Raw genomic sequence first — 17,769 nt, forward strand, 5'->3', positions numbered from 1 at the left:
TAATTTTGTTAATAAAATCATGCCTCAGGAAGCAGGTGAGTTTGATCCTGTAGGGAATACAGACTATATGGTAAGGCCAATGGGAAAGTCACTTGCTCAAAGATAAGAATGTTAATATCTAATTTTTATATAGCCCTTTTCATCAGTAGATCTCAATGTGCTTTACAAAGAAGTTAACTATCATTATCCCCATATTACAGATGTGGAAACTGAGGCACATAGCAGTGAAGATAAACAAACTGGTTTGGAGAAAATAAAAACCACTTGAAACTTCATGCAAAATTCCAGCTAAATGTTGTCTTAAGTGCAAACCCACTCAGTCATATTTTTGTTTATTTTGTTTTTCCTGTGCACACACTTGCGAAACTCTGCTTTCTGCTTCTGAACATGATTAGAATTGGAAGTACTGAGATACCAAGAAGAAAGATATTCTCATGGTATGATTGATTATTCTGGAACAAGGAAATATACACACTTGTGAGAAAATCAGATCTAATTTAGATTTCAAGCCCTCTCCAAAGAAGTCAGGATAAGCTTCAGATAAACTTCTACAGAGACAAGAACCCCCAAATATCTTGAGCTTCCCTCTTCAATATTTTCTGACTCACTAGTTAAAATATTTTCTTTAAAAGAGAAAAGAAAAGAAAAAGAGAGTGCACCCTCTTAGACTATTCTATTCCACTAAATATGATCTTCTAACTTAAACTATTTTATTCTTGCTGGTTTCAGAGTAGCAGCCGTATTAGTCTGTATTCGCAAGTCTCTAGTCTCTAAGGTGCCACAAGTACTCCTTTTCTTTTATTCTTGCTGTGGAGCTCAGTTGGCATTTTCTCTGCTTTATGAGTCTAATTATAATATAACCCCACAGCAAATTACCAAGTAAGCAATCTTAGCTGCATGTATTTTTATTATTTCTCTGAGCTGATATTTGTTTGTGTCTTTATTCCATATACAGACAAACCCTCTTGCACAGGAGGTTTTCTACTAAAAAAATGGCCCAAATCCTTTTGCTCTTCTTGGACAAATTTTTGATTGATTTCAAGTGAAACTGCTTACAAATAGATCTGGGAGAACACTGCCAAAAACTTTTCAGTGAGTATTCATTCATTTTAAAACCAAATTACTTTCATCCATGTTCACACACTTTCATGCTCACTTCCCTTGAATATTTTCACAATCCAGTGTTACAACCACATCACAAAAGAGTGCATTTCAAGCTTGCACACAAAAATACTTGAGTTTTACATTTGCTTTCAGCAGGCATTCAGATAAGAAACCCAATTATACGAGTTCTGCTCATGCAATCAGGGAACAAAAAGGTCTGTGGCAAACCATGTACATGTTCTACACAGAACATGTAGAAAGCCACAGAATAAGTGAAATTTACAGTAAAAAAGTTTGTATAAGTAACCAATCAGTTAAGAGAGATCCATCTGACAGCCACGTGAGATGAATTTTCTATCCTTCCTTTCTGCTTCACAATTACCGCCTGCCTAAGATGCTCATAAATACGGAGATCCTGAATTTGGCAATGGAAGCTGATGGGTAAATTGTCAAACTCTGCTGTCAGCTGCTATTTGTAGTGATTGTGCGCCAAGGTTGACATGTGTTGCATTGTTCAGGCTAGTTTTGTGCTTTCATTTTGCTTAGGCTGCCTTTTGGAATGTATACGCTGCCTATTTCCTGAGGATTAAAGCATGTCTTCTGGGCAATTGAGACACAGGGACCACCTGCAGATTCTGTTTATAAATCCCGCATGGTAGGCTGATTGATCTCACAATAGGACTCCATAATGTAAACACTTCATTATTTCACTAAGAGACATGTGTACCACCTAAGGTCCCACCCCTCCCCTGGCACGAGTAAGTTTCAGTTGGTTAAAATGTTCTAAACCACACTAAGAAAGCCAAACAAATAAACAAAGAGAAAATCCAATCAAGGGATTTCTAGAAGTTTCTAAATTAAACTAACAACATCATTACATTGGAAGTTTTATCCTACCTTGTTATTCCTGGCTACTGCCGTCCATACTGAACGATGATTCTTGGTGCTTCTATAGTGCTTATCATTTTCAATGTACTTAAATATTAACTAAGGGCCAGATCATTCCCTAAGGATTATTCCTTCAAGAAGACTGGAAATGCCACAAGTTTCGACTTGTGAAATTTCCACCTGCCTGCTCATTCTGTCTGGCGGTGCCCATGTGGTGTGGGACGAGCAGGGAAGCAGGTCCCCTGAACTCATGCCTCCTCACAGCCCCAGGGTTGATCAGCTTGCAGGAAAGCCCTTGAGAGCTAGAAGAGACTCCACTTCTAGGCTGCTGCAGAAGCCCTTCCTCATGGTGTCTCTGCCTGTTGTTGCCCCCCAAACCCACTTTGGGGAATAGGGTGAGTGAGCAGCAGAGTCAGTTAACATACACCCCACCCACAAAATGCAACATGATTCCTGATCCTCTCTAGAAACTGGAGGACCAAGAACTCTGTGAGTTTAACATGACACCACAATCCCCACAGAAGCACCAATGGAAGGGCTAAGGGGTGTACAGCTATGCTCCACCTTTTGGGTCATCGTGTTTAAATCCTCTGCTGTTTACGCCCCTCTAGTCATGGACACTAAGGGAAGCCAGGGTTCTAATTAATCTTAAAACAGTTAAGTGTTAGTATCTCCTTTTTTACAGATGTGGAAACTGAGGCAGAGAGGTTACGTGACAGACCACAGAGGCAGTCAATGTCAGAGCCAGAATTCAAACTCAGAAGCTCCTGGCTCTGGCTATGTCTTCATTAGAAATACTGCAGCTGTGCCATTGTAGGGCTTCAGTGTAGACATTCACCACAGCGATTGGAGGGGTTCTCCTGTTGCTGTAGTTAATCCATGAATTCTTCTGTCGACCTTGTGCTATCTACACTGGGGACTAGGTCGACTTAACTATGTCACTCAGGGGTTTGGATTTTTCACACTCGAGTGACATAGCTGGGTCGAGCTAATTTTTTAGTGCAGACCTGACCTCTGAGTCTTCTGCTCAGACTAGTAGGACAGGCCTCATGCTTCTTTATAAAATGCATTAATAATTTCTCACCTGCTGGTTAGCAACAAAGAGAATCTCTTAGTACAACAGGGTGAATCAAGGGCAGAGTCACAGCCTTAACTTTGAATGTCCTAGAATTTGTAGTTTAGATTAAGCCCTTACTAGTATTTCAACATAATTCCTGGGGCTTGTTTTCCTTTGGGATTTGTTGGTTAGTGGGTTGGTTTATTTAGCAGCATTATTTAAAAATTAAAAAGACTCACCCAGCTAAACTGAAGGGAGGTGACATTAGGGACTGTAACAGTTCCTCTTAAGGGAGTGGAACTCTATCTTTAAAATATATAAACGCATGTAAATCATAAAAGGAAAGATAGGGCAGGGGAGAGTGGGTTAGTGTGGGGTTGTGGGGGTGAGAAAACCTGGATTTGTGCTGGAAATGGCCCAACTTGATTATCATACACATTGTAAGGAGAGTGATCACTTTAGATAAGCTATTACCAGCAGGAGAGTGGGGTGGGAGAGGTATTTTTTCATGCTTTGTGTGTATAAAAAGATCTTCTACACTTTCCAAAGTATGCATCTGATGAAGTGAGCTGTAGCTCACGAAAGCTTATGCTCAAATAAATTGGTTAGTCTCTAAGGTGCCACAAGTCCTCCTTTTCTTTTTGCGAATACAGACTAACACGGCTGTTACTCTGAACCTGTCATTATGCAAGGCACTGCATTTAGCTGTATGGAGTGGAAACCTATCAACTCCATGAAAAAACTTGTACAGATACAGACAGACATCATCTTCCTTTCCAAATGCAAACAGATGGACATCGTACCAAAAGGACTGAAGGTAAAAAATCCATTACAATCTACATACCACACAGACTATTCTGACAGCTTGTGCACACGCTCTCAAAGAAACTGTGGAACCACCTGATCAACATCCTCTACAGCAAACAGGGAAAGATTAAGAATGAGCTCTCAAAAATGGATACTCTCATAAAAAACTAACCTTCCACACAAACTTCCTCGTGGCTGGACTTTACTAAAACTAGACAAGGCATTTACAACACACACTTTGCTTCTCTACAAAAGAAAAAGGACACTAAACTTTCTAAACTACTACATGCCACAAGGGGCCACAGCAATGGTTCCCTCAACCCACCCAGCAATATTGTTAACCTATCTAACTATACTCTTAGCCCAGCAGAAGCAGCTGTCCTATCTCGGGGCCTCTCCTTCTGCCCCTCCACCGCCACGAACATGATACAGTTCTGTGGTGACTTAGAATCCTATTTTTGACATCTCCGACTCAAGGAATATTTCCAACATACCTCTGAACAACATACTAATCCACAGAGACCTTCCTACCAACACTACAAAAAGAAGGATTCTAGGTGGACTCCTCCTAAAGGTCGAAACAGCAGACTGGACTTCTACATAGAGTGCTTCTGCCGACGTGCACGGGCTGAAATTGTGGAAAAGCAGCATCACTTGCCCCATAACCTCAGCCGTGCCGAACACAATGCCATCCACAGCCTCAGAAACAACTCTGACATCATAATCAAAAAGGCTGACAAAGGAGGTGCTGTTGTCATCATGAATAGGTCGGAATATGAACAAGAGGCTGCTCGGCAGCTCTCCAACACCACTTTCTAAAAGCCATTACCCTCTGATCCCACTGAGAGTTACCAAAAGCAACTACAGCATTTGCTCAAGAAACTCCCTGAAAAAGCACAAGATCAAATCCGCACAGACACACCCCTGGAACCCCGACCTGGGATATTCTATCTACTACCTAAGATCCATAAACCTGGAAATCCTGGGCGCCCCATCATCTCAGGCATTGGCACACTGACAGCAGGATTGTCTGGCTATGTAGACTCCCTCCCCAGGCCCTACGCTACCAGCACTCCCAGATACCTTCGAGACACCACTGACTTCCTGAGGAAACTGCAGTCCATCGGTGATCTTCCTGATAACACCATCCTGGCCACTATGGATGTAGAAGCCCTCTACACCAACATTCCACACAAAGATGGACTACAAGTCGTCAAGAACACTATCCCCGATAATGTCACGGCTGGTGGCTGAACTTTGTGACTTTGTCCTTACCCATAACTATTTTACATTTGGGGACAATGTATACCTTCAGATCAGTGGCACTGCTATGGGTACCCGCATGGCCCCACAGTATGCCAACATTTGTATGGCTGACTTAGAACAACGCTTCCTCAGCTCTCGTCCCCTAACGCCCCTACTCTACTTGCGCTATATTGATGACATCTTCATCATCTGGATCCATGGAAAAGAAGCCCTTGAGGAATTCCACCATGATTTCAACAATTTCCATCCCACCATCAACCTCAGCCTGGTCCAGTCCACACAAGAGATCTACTTCCTGGACACTACAGTGCTAATAAACGATGGTCACATAAACACCACCCTATACCGGAAACCTACTGACCGCTATTCCTACCTACATGCCTCCAGCTTTCACCCTGACCACACCACACGATCTATCGTCTACAGCCAAGCTCTGCGATACAACCGCATTTGCTCCAACCCCTCAGACAGAGACAAACACCTACAAGATCTCTATCAAGCATTCTTACAACTACAGTACAGTACCTGCGGAAGTGAAGAAACAGATTGATAGAGCCAGAAGAGTTCCCAGAAGTCACCTACTACAGGACAGGCCTAACAAAGAAAATAACAGAACGCCACTAGCCGTCACCTTCAGCCCCCAACTAAAACCCTTCCAACGCATTATTAAGGATCTACAACCTATCCTGAAGGATGACCCAACACTCTCACAAATCTTGGGAGACAGGCCAGTCCTTGCCTACAGACAGCCCCCCAACCTGAAGCAAATACTCACCAGCAACCACATACCACACAACAGAACCACTAACCCAGGAACCTATCCTTGCAACAAAGCCTGTTGCCAACCGTGCCCACATATCTATTCAGGGGACACCATCACAGGGCCTAATAACATCAGCCACACTATCAGAGGCTCATTCACCTGCATATCTACCAATGTGATATATGCCATCATGTGCCAGCAATGCCCCTCTGCCATATACATTGGTCAAACTGGACAGTCTCTACGTAAAAGAATAAATGGACACAAATCAGATGTCAAGAATTATAACATTCATAAACCAGTCGGAGAACACTTCAATCTCTCTGGTCACGCGATTACAGACATGAAAGTTGCGATATTACAACAAAAAAACTTCAAATCCAGACTCCAGGGAGAAACTGTTGAATTGGAATTCATTTGCAAATTGGATACAAGTAACTTAGGCTTGAATAGAGACTGGGAGTGGCTAAGTCATTATGCAAGGTAACCTATTTCCCCTTGTTTTTTCCTACAGACTAACACGGCTGTTACTCTGAAACTTAAAAAGCTGCAGCAGTGCAGCTGCGCTGCTGTAGCACTTCAGTGAAGACGGTACTATGCAGATGGGAAAACTTCTCCCATCCGCATAGTTAAACCACCTCCCCAAGACGGGGAGCTATGTCACCAGGAGAAGCCCTCCCACCACACAGCGGTGTCTAAACCGGGGTCGATATAACTGCGTCACTCAGCAGTGTGGATTTTTCACCCCTCCTCCCTAGAGGTACATAGTTATATGATGCAAAATTATAGTGTAAACCTGGCCTTAGACACTGAAGAAAATGCACAGTACATGAAAGCCTGAAATGCATTCTGTGGAAGTCACAAACTGCATCTGGAAACGTTAGCCACAAGCCATAGAATTTAATTCAGCTTTAGACAAAAATACCTCCTTTTTTACTAGTAAACAAGACATAATTATCCACACACTGGCACTGTATTCAGAGTTTGTTTGAACAATGCCTCAGGCCCCGATTCAGCAGAGCATTTAAGCACCCATTGACGTCAATGGCACTTAAACACATGCTAAAGTGCTTCGCTGAATCACAGCCTAATTATGCAGCAAATTACAATGGTTTTGTGTTTAAAATAGGCAAGTTATAAAATAAAATGTAATCTTTGACCCAGCAGGCTGTGTGTGTTGGATCAGTTTGTCAACCTTTGAGAGCAGTATAGCTTTGCATGAGCCTTTAAGGATTGTTGTATTGGTTTGAAAAATGGATGTCTTCCGCATGTTAAAGACCACTTTTGCAAATGAGTGCCTAGAAGTAAGCTCCTGGGCCTGGATTCTCAAAGGGAATTGAAACCAATGGGAGTTAGGCACCTAAATACTTTTGAGGATTTGGACTTAAAATCCATATGTAGACACCTAAATGAAAATGGCCTGATTTTCAAAGATGAATACCTGTAACTCCCAGTGGTTTAAGTAGAATTTGAAAATGCTCTCCACCTTTGAAAACTATGCCATTTTTATTTTTTAGTGCCTAACTGTAGAGTGAAGGAGTACTTGTAGCACCTTAGAGACTAACCAATTTATTTGAGCATGAGCTTTCGTGAGCTACAGCTCACTTCATCAGATGCATACCGTGGAAACTGCAGCAGACTTTATATATACACAGAGAATATGAAACAATACCTCCTCCCACCCCACTGTCCTGCTGGTAATAGCTTATCTAAAGTGATCATCAGGTGGGCCATTTCCAGCACAAATCCAGGTTTTCTCACCCTCCACCCCCGCACACAAATTCACTCTCCTGCTGGTGCTAGCCCATCCAAAGTGACAACTCTTTACATAATCAAGTCGGGCTATTTCCTGCATAAATCCAGGTTTTCTCACATCTCCCTCACCCCCCTACACACACAAACAGACACAAATCAGATGTCAAGAATTATAACATTCATAAACCAGTCGGAGAACACTTCAATCTCTCTGGTCACGCAATCACAGACATGAAGGTCGCTATCTTAAAACAAAAAAACTTCAAATCCAGACTCCAGCGAGAAACTGCTGAATTGGAATTCATTTGCAAATTGGATACTATTAATTTAGGCTTAAATAGAGACTGGGAGTGGCTAAGTCATTATGCAAGGTAGCCTGTTTCCTCTTGTTTTTTCCTACCCCCCCCCCCCCAGATGTTCTGGTTTAACTTGGATTTAAACTTGGAGAGTGGTCAGTTCAGATGAGCTATTACCAGCAGGAGAGTGAGTTTGTGTGTGTATGGGGGTGGGGGGGATGTGAGAAAACCTGGATTTATGCAGGAAATAGCCCGACTTGATTATGTAAAGAGTTGTCACTTTGGATGGGCTAGCACCAGCAGGAGAGTGAATTTGTGTGGGGGGGTGGAGGGTAAGAAAACCTGGATTTGTGCTGGAAATGGCCCACCTGATGATCACTTTAGATAAGCTATTACCAGCAGGACAGTGGGGTGGGAGGAGGTATTGTTTCATATTCTCTGTGTATATATAAAGTCTGCTGCAGTTTCCACGGTATGCATCTGATGAAGTGAGCTGTAGCTCACGAAAGCTCATGCTCAAATAAATTGGTTAGTCTCTAAGGTGCTACAAGTACTCCTTTTCTTTTTGTGAATACAGACTAACACGGCTGTTACTCTGAAACCTAACTGTAGAGTGACGATTTAACCTTAGGCATCCACGATTTGAGGACTTCAATAGCTCAGACATAGGTGAGGTTTTTCGCAGGAGTGGGTGGGTGAGATTCTGTGGCCTGCGTTGTGCAGAGGTCATACTAGATGATCATAATGGTCCCTTCTGACCTGAGTATCTATGAATCTATGAATCCAAGACTGCAAAATTTGACCTATGAGAAAAAAAATTACAGGATTCTAAGCACAGACATAAGTTTAAAATATCAGAGTAAATGATTGGCTTTAATCTGAAAAAGGGCTAATACTCTATGTGGTAAACCCAGGACAAACAGCTACAAAAGGGGGGTAGTAATTAGTCCCAGGGGATTAAAAGGCCCCTCCCTATCCACTGAGGAGAGAGAGAGAACCACAGGGCAATAAGGTTCAGCTGGAAAAGGGGTTGCTAGGGAACCAATTAGGTTCAGCTGACTCCAACTACTTGGGACCTTTTTAAACCCACTCCTGGGAGGTAGGAGGGGGAGAGTGAGGGGAGCAGGGAAGCTGCCAGTAGGCTGTTTGCAGCAAGACACCAAACCTTCCCAATAGGAAGGCTGCACTCGTCCCCAGAAGGGAAGGAAAACAAGCACAAGGGACTGACTGAGGAGAGAAGTAGCAGGACCCTGTGCCACCTATAAAGATTCGTCTTGCCCCAAATCGCAGTCTCCAAGGCTAAAAAGGACTGAGCCTACTGAGGCGAACAAGGTATTTTGCCACACATGGTGTCAGAAGTGGGATGTGGTGAGTGAGTAAGGCTGTGTGGCAAGCCATCTCAGGGCAGGGTAAATCACACCAAAAAAAAAATGGAGGATGTAGTGAAGGCATTGGTACAGGCCACTGCGGCCCAGCAAGAGGCTACCAGGGTGCAGATAGCTGCCCAGCAAGAGTCAGTACACATCCAACAGGAAACGAACCAATTACTGATGAACCAGGCGGCCCAAGATCGAGCCAACCTGAATGAAGTAGTGAACCAGTTAAAAGCCCTGACCATGCTGACGCGTGGGCCCCAGGGGATTGGCCGCTGCGGGCAAGCAACTATTTACAGAAGATGACTACGGACGACAATATAGAGGCATATCTCCTCGCCTTCGAGAGGACAGCACTGTGGGAGGCCTGGCCCCAAGACCAGTGGGCAGGTATCCTGGCTCCATTTCTGTGTGGGGATCCCCAGAAAGCCTGTTTCAACATGACCACAGAGACAGCTATGGATTACCCCCAGCTGAAGGTGGAAATCCTGGCAAGGTCAGGTGTGATGTCAGCCATACGGACCCAGTGCTTCCATGAGTGGAAATACCGGGACAGCAAACCGCCAAGGTCCCAGCTATTTGATTTAATCCACCTCGCCTGGAAATGGCTCTGCCCCGAGACCCATGGGCCAGAGAAGATAGTGGAAATGCTCGTGTTGGACATGGACATGAGGGGGTTGCTACCGGACATATAGGGGTGGGTCCGCCAAAACGATCCCTCCTCCTGTGATGAACTAGTTGCCCTCGTAGAGAGACACCTAGCAGCCCAAGAACGTTCGTGGACCACTGGGGAATGAAGGCACTAGAATCGGAGACAAGTCTCTGCGCTGAGGCCCCGGTTTGCCCTGGCACCAGGCCGGACTACAGAGGGGAAGAAGGAGGCCAAAGAGCAGCCAGAGGTCCCGGAGGGACTTGAGGACTGGGGGAGAAAGGCTCAGGGGATAAAGCCCAGTAGCTCAAAAAACTGGGGGCTGCCCAGAGCAGGGTACCGATGTTATGCATGTGGCGAATTGGGACATATCGCTGCCCAATGCCCAAATCTAGAAGAGCCCATGCAATGCAAACTGGGAGATATAGGGGGACCAAGTGATCTAATAAGTCTAGTAGGGGTTGCAATGGTCCCTCATAGATACACTAGACCCGTTAAGCTGAATGGTATAGAGACCACCGCGTTAGTAGACTCGGAAAGTGCAATCACGCTGGTCTCAGGAAAGCTGGTCAGGCAGGACCAACTATCCCGGGCCAAATGCTCAGGAATATCCTGTGTGCATGGGGATGTCAGTTACTACCCGACCATCCCCGTAAAAATAGAAGTTCTCGGAAACCCCACTAAGGTGACGGTGGGAGTAGTTCCGAAACTCCCCTACCCAGTCCTTATCGGATGAGACTTCCCGGGATTTGATAGCCTACTCCCTGGAGAGAAGGTGGAAGAAAATAATGAACCCGGGACTCAGGGGGTGGCCCAGATAGATAACCACCACCACCACCCCGGCCTTCCACGAATTTGGCCAGGATTTGTTCTCCCTGCCGGGAAAGCCCCAGAAGACTCGGAGGGAATGGAGGGCGGATAAAAGGAGGGGAACGAGGATCTTGACCCAGTACCAGAAATCTACACTTGTAGGGGAAAGACGTGGCTCAATGGACAGCGGGGCGGGGCAGGAGATCAATGACCCAATAGCCGGACCTAGTTCCCCGGGGGTTTTCCCTGAGAGGGAGACAGAGGTAAATCGCCCTGAGTTTGGACAAATGGGGACCTCACTTGGGAATTTTGGTCAGGATCAGGCCAACGATCCAATATACAGCAATATTTGTAAAGAAGTAGTCGAGGTAAATGGGGTGCCCGTGGAGGGGAGAGTCAAGGGCCCAGGGCCATATTATGTGATTGAGGGTGATCTGCTATACAGAGTAGTCCGGGTCCAAGAGTAAGTCATAGAACAACTCTTGGTTCCACAGAAGCATCAGAGGGGCGTGATGGATCTGGCCCACAACCATCTGTTTGGGGGCCATTTAGGGGTAGATAAGACCCTTGATCGGATTCTGCAGAGGTTTTTTTGGCCTGGCATTTATGCGGCGGTCCAGCGATATTGTACCTCCTGTCCGGAATGACCTCCTGTCAGTTACATGGGCCCCCACCACACCTAAGGGCCCCTCTACCAATTATTGAAATCCCATTCGAGCGAATAACTATGGATCTAATAGGGCCACTGGAGAAGTCAGCCCGGGGTCATCAGTACATTCTGGTAGTACTAGATTATGCCACCCGATATCCCAAGGCTGTACTCCTATGGAACACTATGTCCAAGACCATAGCCAAAGAATTAGTCCAGATTTTTTCCAGAGTAGGGATACCTAAAGAGATCCTGACGGACCAAGGGACCCCCTTTGTGTCTAAGTTAATGAAGGACCTATGTACAATGCTCCATATACGGACACTCAGGACGTCAGTCTATCATCCCCAGACCGATGGTCTTGTCAAACGCTTCAATAGAACATTGAAGAACATGCTACGGAAAGTGGTTAGTTGCGATGGGAAAGACTGAGACGCCCTGCTGCCTTACTTGCTGTTTGCTGTACGGGAGGTTCCCCAAGCTTCCACTGGATTCTCCCCATTCGAGCTGTTTTATGGTCGCCACCCCAGGGGCATATTGGACATGGCCAAAGAGGGCTGGGAAGAACAGCCGAACCCCGGGAGAAACGTCGTTGAACATGTATTGCAAATGAAAGACAGGATAGTCCAAGTTGCCCCCATTGTGCGCGAACATCTGGAGAAGGTCCAAGGGGCTCAACGGACATACTACAATCACCAGGCAATGACCCGGAAGTTCCAGGTGGGAGACCGGGTATGGTGCTCATACCCATGGCAGAGAGCACGCTCCTGGCCAGGTGGCAGGGGCCATATGAGATAATAGAAGCCACAGGAGAAGTCCATTATAAGGTCCGACAGCCGGGACAACCTGCTGAAACCATGGCAGGATAGAGAAGCGCATGTGGTTGCGCTAGGGGCACCATCCCCTAAAAGCAACCAGCCCGACCAAGTGGGAATATCCCCGGAGTTGACTCCGGAGCAACAATCTGAAGTGATCAGCCTGATTAAACGCAACCAAGATGTGTTCTCAGAAAAGCCAGGCAGGACTACTGAGGTTCACCATCACATCCTCACAGAGCCTGGAGTGAAGGTGAACGTCAAGCCATACCGGATCCCAGAGGCCAAAAGAGAGGAGATCAGGACAGAGGTCAGGAAAATGCTGGCCTTAGGAGTCATTGAAGAATCTCATAGCCAATGGTCAAGTCCAGTGGTTTTAGTGCCTAAGCCGGATGGCAATGTGAGGCTCTGCAACGACTTCCAAAAGCTGAATGAGGTGTCCCAGTTTGATGCGTACCCTATACCCTGGATAGATGAGCTAATTGACAGATTGGAAAAGCACGGTTTATGTCTACCCTGGACCTGACCAAGGGCTATTGGCAGATCCCCCTGGCCAAGGCTGACAAAGAGAAGATGGCCTTTGCAACTCCAGAGGGTCTATATCAGTACACTGTCCTCCCCTTTAGGTTGCGTGGGGCGCCCGCCACTTTCCAAAGGCTCATGGACAAACTGTTGTGACCACATGGCAAGTACGGGGCAGCCTATCTCGACGACGTTATCATATATAGCCGCGACTGGGAGACACACTTGGAGAAGGTGGAGGCAGTGATGGATACCCTGAGGAAGGCGGGGCTGACAGCAAACCCCTCCAAGTGTTCGCTCGGGCTAGCTGAAGCCAAATACCTGGGGTATATAGTGGGGAGGGGCTTGGTGACGCCGCAACTCAACAAGTTAGAAGCTATACAGAAGTGGCCCCAACCACTCCGAAAAAAACAGGTCAGGGCATTCCTGGGACTAGTGGGGTACTATAGACGGTTCATTCCCCACTTTGCCACCAGGGCATGCCCATTAACGGACCTAACAAGAGCTTGGGGCCCAGACATAGTAAGATGGACGACCGCGGCTGAAGACGCTTTTTCAGATCTACGGACGGCCCTCTGCACTGACCCCATACTCGTGGCCCCAGACTGGGGGAAGGAGTTTATCCTACAAATCGACGCCTCTGATGTAGGGTTGGGGGCGGTACTTTCACAAATGGTCGGGGATGACGAACACCCCATCCTCTTCCTCAGTAGGAAGCTCCAGTCTAGGGAACGGAAATACGCCGTTGTCGAAAAAGAATGCCTGGGGGTAAAATGGGCTGTAGAAAGCCTCTGCTTACTATCTACTGGGATGGAGGTTTACCCTTGTCACGGACCATGCCCCTCTGCAGTGGATGCACCAAAATAAAGACAAAAATGCCTGAGTGACGAGATGGTTCTTGTCACTTCAACCCTTCCACTTCATAGTACAACATAGGTCTGGACTCCAACATGGCAATGCGGATGGCCTGTCGAGAGTGCACTGTTTGCCGATCCAAGTAGCCCAACCCCATAGTGTTGAGCAGAGTTGGGGGATATGTGGTAAACCCAGGACAAACAGCTACAAAAGGGGGGTAGTAATTAGTCCCAGGGGATTAAAAGGCCTCTCCCGATCCACTGAGGAGAGAGAGAGAACCACAGGGCAATAAGGTTCAGCTGGAAAAGGGGTTGCTAGGGAACCAATTAGGTTCAGCTGACTCCAACTACTTGGGACCTTTTTAAACCCACTCCTGGGAGGTAGGAGGGGGAGAGTGAGGGGAGCAGGGAAGCTGCCAGTAGGCTGTTTGCAGCAAGTAGGAAGGCTGCACTCGCTCCCCAGATGGGAAGGAAAACAAGCACAAGGGACTGACTGAGGAGAGGAGTAGCAGGACCCTGTGCCACCTGTAAGGATTTGCCTTGCCCCAAACCTGAGTCTCCAAGGCTAAAAAGGACTGAGCCTACTGAGGCAAACAAGGTATTTTGCCACACCACATTATATAAACACTTTTAAAATGACATTTCAAAAAATAAGCTCACAAACAGCTGAAGGCACAATCTTGAAGCTGTTATACCTGCAAAACTCCCATTGACTTGAATGGAAGTTACCATCTTTCTATTCTGGGTTCATACGGCGCCTAGAACAATGGGGGCCTGGTCCATGACTAAGGCTCCTAGGCCCCATGGTAATACAAATAATAGGTGATAATAATTGTACACACGAGGATTGCAGGATCTGGTGCAAGTTGTTTATGAATTCTACCCATACCAAACAGTGCACTTTGCATTCCAAAACAGATATTTTAAAATGATGGGCCCAAACCTGCTCCATTTGAAGACAATGGCAAAATTCCCACTGACTTCGATGGGAGTAGCTAGGGGCAGGATATAGCTGTATTTTAGGATCAGATTCAGCTACAGTTACTCATATTTTACTCTGAGTAAAATCAATGGAACAATTTGTGCAGTCAGGAGTCATTCAGCACGAGTAATGGTATCATAACCTGGCTCACACTGTAGACATACGTTTTAAAAGACGACTCCAAAGCTAAAGCAAGAGCAAGTTTTAGCATGGAGCAAATTTTCTTAGCTTAAGTTATAAACAAAACAAAGTAGTACATGGAAACCCGGGCATAACCATTCCTATGACAGTGCACATAGGTACAGGTATATTGTTTCAGTGGGTAGAGATAAATCACTCCAGCTTTATAATGACTGGTGTTCATTTATTGAATTTGTACAACTACACTGCTTTCTTCTGGATCTACTAACAATGTATATTAAGCTGGTTTACAATGCCAGTGTCCCTAGGTGTTAAACATGATGATAGACCTTATAATATGCCTTTCTAATAAGGACCCTTATATTCAAATACTATACATTTTCCTTTTAAGAAGGGCGGGCCATATGTTTGGTTCTTGTGAAGAAGAATGCTATTGTGATTAAGGCACAAGATAGAACCTTGTCTTGTCACTACAACTAACTGCTGGGCTGTCATAGATATATTCAATAAGATTCCACACTTCTTTGTACCTTGTGTGACCTTGGGCAAGCACTTAACCTTTTTTCATGCCTCAGTTTCCTCCCAGGTGATGGGGAGGTAATACCTTCCTCCCTCACAACGTTGTTGGGAGGCTGAATTTATTTGTGTTTCTAAAGCACACTGAGCTCTTCTGATAGAAAACACTATACAAGTTCAAAGCGCACTTCCTCTTATGGGGAAGTCCCATAAAAATTGGTAGGGATTAAACCAAAAGGGTTCTGTAGATATTAGTCTAAATACATTCTTGTGGTATTTACTCCTGTTATTTTGGATTGGATTTTTTGCCATATAGCTTTTCCTTTTAATCTTTTTTTCCCTTTTCAAATTTTCTTACTATTACAGGCCCAGTCCTGCAGTTCATAAACAGGTAAAATTTGATCTTTATGCTCCAGTCCATTTGGATCTCATCCCCCCTTAAAAAATGTTGCTTTCACGGACAGCCCTTGCTGACCTATTGTTTCAAGCCATTAGAAGGAACACCACCTCTGGACAGCCCATGCTACCATCTTGGCAGTGTCCCAGTTTCAGGCCAGACAGGGCTACTATATCATCTAGTCTGACCTCCTGCATAGTGCAGGTCACTAAATCCCACCCAGTTATTGAACCCACTAACCTGGATTACACAAAAATATTACAGTCCTGAGGAGATTAAACCATTGTGTGCCACAGGCAGAGAATAGGAGGGACTGAGGCACACCAATGCCTGAAGCCCCTTGCACTGGAAGGAAACTGATTTTGAGAAATATATCTAGATGATCCTAACAAGCAACCTGTGCCCCATGTTGCCAAGGAAGATGAAAAACCATAAGGATTTTGCCAATCTGACCTGAGGGAAGAGCATTCATCTGACATTCCTCCAGGCCCATATAGTAGGGAAAATAAGAGATCTAACATCAGCATTCTTAGAGAGGGGTCCAGGATGTGGAATTTGAATCCAGATCTGAATTTCTCCAAACTGCAGACCTGGCAGCTTGTTTCAGCTCTTTATTCAGGCAAAGAAGAGCCGTGATGTTTTGACCTGAATCATAATGGTTCCAAAGTTCAGGCATGTTCAGATCCTAGCTTTTGTTTTGGGCCCACATCTAATCATTGTTGTAAAGTGATTACTCAGGCTTGCTTGTCCTGTGTATTAAATTTTATGATGTTCAAGTTACCTGTGTGCTATCCTGTACATTTGGAAACATTTAGCGGTCTTTGTCTGTGACCAGCTAAAACTATCCTGAGTCTTGGTTTTTTGGTGGTTGGGGGTTTTTTTAAACAAAAGAAACAAAGTTGAAAAAGTCATTAAACAAAAACTCATCAGGTTTAAACTCTTAAATCTCTTGGCTCAAAAACCCACAGAGAAATTTGACATGTGGGCGTTTCTTGCAAAGACGGAGTTCCTAAAGGTTAATTTGTAGGGAGTTGCTACTGGTATGTATCATGCAGAGTTTCTCTTTGTTGGTGCTGCTGCTGTGCAGTGTTCAAAAATAATCCAAACAGCTTATGTAGTAACTGTGATATTATCTAGGTGAATTTAACCTGAGGGGATTCCTTCAGAGTGAAAAATGGTTTCATCTGTCTGCACGAATGTGGCCCCAAGGAGGATTTTACAAGGCAAACAAGCTGAGTGGCACAAAAAGCAGGCAAAAATAGAAAAAAGAAAAAAGAAGGGGTGATGCTCTTTTTGTAGCTTTATTTGTAAACAGCTTCATATCAATATCTGCCTGTTCTAAAAAGAGACATCAGTGCGTCCCTGAGGGCTCCTATATCAAGAATTATAACCTTGTTATTTTTGAAAAAGATTATTTGGTAGCAAGTAGAGACAGGCCAAAATCAAAACCCCTGACCTGGATCTCAATACTACCTGTAATGTAAAGAATCAAACACCCAGGATTCAAACATTGACAATCTGCAGTCTAGACCCTCTTGGGCCATGCTGCTACACTCCTGACATAATCTGGCCAAAAACCCAATGTAACTGTCCAAGGATAATTACGTCGGGATAAGGATGACCCTCCAGTGGTGTAGAGGACCGTACACTACACACGCTCCCTGTTTCCCGTGTAGCATGGGGAAGCAGCTATGACTGACCTCCCACTCCACATCAGCCCTGGGCTGCATGTTCAGTTCCTTGTAGCCGCTCCAGCCTGGTTTAAGTTAGAGCAGATCTGGCCCCATGTCTCTGTAATGGGCAGAAACCAGACTTTAGACTCCCAATCCTCACATAACTTTAGTGCTTGAAATCCAGATCCGAATTATCTTGAAGTACAGAATGTCCAAATGTATCCCCTTATAGAGTTGGCTTCCCAGCTCCAATCTATCCACAAACCCAGATCTAGGGTTCTGACTGCGGGGGAGAGAGGTTCATGCCCATCTCTTGTACAAAATTGAGTTAAGTATAATGAACTATGGGTGCTATTTTCAAGACAGAGTTTGTGACTGCAGTCTGCAGACTAAAAATGGGCAAACAGTAGGAAAAATTCTGAAGCATGGATTCTAAAGCATGTTTCTATTTG

This window comes from Caretta caretta, chromosome 2, assembly GCF_965140235.1.
Source record: "Caretta caretta isolate rCarCar2 chromosome 2, rCarCar1.hap1, whole genome shotgun sequence".
NCBI classification, from domain to species: domain Eukaryota; kingdom Metazoa; phylum Chordata; order Testudines; family Cheloniidae; genus Caretta; species Caretta caretta.